At 50.0% G+C, this 3,008-nt stretch overlaps 1 long non-coding RNA gene across 1 annotated transcript; it reads left to right on the plus strand.

Annotated features, from left to right (window-relative positions):
* Window positions 1–6: 6 nt before the first annotated feature.
* LOC116273404 lies at window positions 7–974 on the plus strand. Its single transcript, XR_004181753.1, has 3 exons — window positions 7–423; window positions 689–739; window positions 835–974. It is a non-coding gene; the product is annotated as an uncharacterized LOC116273404 (long non-coding RNA).
* The last annotated feature ends 2,034 nt before the right edge of the window (window positions 975–3,008 follow it).

A 3,008-nucleotide genomic window follows, 5' to 3' on the forward strand; every position in this document is an offset into this window, starting at 1 on the left:
TCTGTCCTTTTCCATTCTATATCTGCTGTGAAGAACTGTACCTGGCTCGTACGTGCTCAGTAAATGTTTGTTGAATGAACGCACCTTCCTCAATCACAAGCTGGCAGAAGGGTGGGCCTTTCTCAGACTCCGTCTCTAGAGGTTTATGTTACTGTCCTTTGGAGAGAATCCAGATTCAGACTTTGAGTTCTGTGGCTGTGGGCAAAAACCAACAAAGACCCAAATCCTCTGTCCTTGCGAGCTTGAGGACAGTTGACCAGTTCATGTTGCCATTGGGTCTGAGAATGTTGTCTTTAAAATTCATTCCTGGCCCCTGCCTACCATTTCCTGGGGGATAGAGTTGAGGGGGCCACCTCAGTCACCTGAATTTGACTGTCCCCACAGAAACAACAGAAGAAACAAGTGGAACATCAGCTGGAAGAAGTAATGTGATTTCTTTGTTTGCTCACAACATGACTGCTGGGTTTGGGGGGCACTCAGATGTAGAGGCACCAGTCTAGTCTCGCCCACTCCTAGCCTGGGGAAGAAGGCACATCCCTCAGATTCCACCACATCTCCACAGGGTCCCTGATAACCTGGTCCCATGGGTGGCCCTGTGCTGGGGCATTGGTGGCATTCTGGCGGCATATCTCTTGCTGTGCCATCTCTGCCTCCCCATGGTAAGAGCTCTGTCTTCCTCTTCCTATAGGAAAAGAAAGCAAACAATGAAATACACAAAGCACAAATGGAGCAGTTAGAGGTGAGTGGAGGGTGGGGAGTTTTCTCCTGTCCTCCGGAGAATGTTTCTTTCCTTTCAGCACTTGCTTGGCTTTTCTCCCAAACATTCCATTTCAGACAATCAACATCCTCACGCTGGAAAAGGCAGACTTGAAGACCACCCTTTACCATACTAAACGTGCCGCCAGACACTTCGAAGGTGGGAATCTGGGCACCCCGTCATCCTTCAATCTGGCACTTTGACAGGTCTTTAGGGGGAGTCCTTTTGGGCCCCCATCTCAGCCTCTGTCGTTGCAGAAGAGTCAAAAGGATCTGGCTGGCCACCTGTAATCCTCCTTACAGTGTATTCAAGAATTGGAGCAGGCTCTCTCTGCTGTGTGTCTACCTGTAACGGGAAGGACAGGGTGGAGTCCAACCAGCTGCCCCATCCCTTGGCGGCTGGCGCAGATGGAGGAGTGAGCCCTAAAGGTCCCTGCTGCAGGATGCAGTGTCCTGCCAGAAGGCAGCAGGATCATTTCAAGCTGCTTTTGTGTACGGTTGTTAGAGGCAGCCTGGGGCTGGAGTCAGCTGCACAATAGGTAAGTTAGGGGCTGGGGTGGCATGGTGCAGAGCTCAGGGGCCAAAAGTGCCTGCACCCTGCCCTTACCTGGCTGTGGCCTTGGCCAAGTCCCTAGGTGGAATTATTGGGTGCCTGTACTGTGAAGGTACAGAAATTGCCTTTTACTATGTTACCATTCTGTAGAGAGGAAAGGGGTGTGTGTGTGTGTGTGTGTGTGTGTGTGTGTGTGTGTGGTACTATGATAGTAATACATAAAACATGTCTGCAAGTGTTTGTAATAAAAACTCAGGGAGAGAGAGTAACAAGGTGCTTGGGAGACACTTCCATGGTATACCTTCTACAGGTTTTGGACTATCTTGAATGTATCATCCTTTCAAAAAAGCAAACAAAGGGTGGTTTCCCCCTCCTACCTGTGTCCCCACTCCCAGCAAGAAAAAATGAGGCTTAGAGAATGGGATAGACCTGGGTGAACCGTCATCTGTCTAAGAAATTGATCTTAAAAGAGCCAAGAACTTAACCTCAAGATACTGCATGTTTTTCATCCTACACAATAGGGAGTGAAAATCCCTGGTAACTGTCTCATATGGGTGGTGAGTAGAGGGGATTAAGTAGGATTATTGGCATTTTGTTGACATCCGTAAAGGTTAAAAGTGGTAGTAATAACAGTAATAACAATAGCAATATTATGCAGTCTCTCTGGGCCTCTCTTAGCCAGCTGTAATTTGATCTCTTTCCTTGTGCCTTCCAACTGCACTGGTTCTTTAAAAACCAGGACATGGGCTTGAAATGCGCAGTCTTTGGCTAGGTTGTATATTGAGTCTAGCCCTAGCCCAGCACCCAAGGGGCACTGCCCCAGCTCCCCCAGATCAGAAACTACTCACTCTTCACCATCAGTCCACTCGAGCCACAGTGAAGCAGTCCTTCCAGCAGCAGTTAAAGGCAGTCCTCCAAAGGCCGAGCTGCTGAATGCACACGTGACACAGGTGAGGAGCTTTGCAGAAGGAGGGATGTGGAAGGATGATGACTAGCTGGCTGGGGCAGTTGAGGACGGTGAGCCAGCCGCTACAACTTCTGTGCCCATTCTCATAGTAGGCAGTGCCAGCAGTCCAGCTAGAGAGAGATGAATATGCTCAACATGTAACAGGAGAGGGCCCAGTGCTTGGGAGAGGGATGTGGAAAATGTCGGTGGAGGAGTGAGACCTGACCCTTCAGCCCTTAGGTAGGTCACGGATCTTTCTGGGCATCTGTAAAATGGGAATAAGTACAGCCAGAGGTGAGGTCATGGATCTGGGCTTTGTGGAGGTAAGGGCAGAGAGGGAGATGGTAGCTTGTCCAGCCGCCCCTCTCAGGGCCCTTCCCTCTGTGCTTTAGACGGGCTTGCACATTGGAGAGGAAGAGAAGAAGCATACATCAGATACAGGAGCTGGAGAGGAGCTTGTCCGAACTCAAACCCAGATGGGTAAAGATGGGGCTGGTGTGGCGTGGGAGGAGGACCGTCATCAAAGAGGACTGTGGGAGGTGGCTTAAATTTTGAGGTGGGTGATTGAGGAAGGGCTTTTGAGGCAGAGGGAAAGAGGTCTGTGCCAGGGAGACAGCAAGTTTGTCATCTCCATGAGCCTCAGTGTCCCCCCATCAGCAAAGAGGGAGAGTGCATTTGTCAGCACCGCAGGTGCTCTCTATCTGAAAGTGACTTGGCAATTGGCTACCATCAGGTTCAAGGAATCATTAACGA

The sequence above is a fragment of the Papio anubis genome, unplaced genomic scaffold (assembly GCF_008728515.1).
Source record: "Papio anubis isolate 15944 unplaced genomic scaffold, Panubis1.0 scaffold652, whole genome shotgun sequence".
NCBI lineage: Eukaryota > Metazoa > Chordata > Mammalia > Primates > Cercopithecidae > Papio > Papio anubis.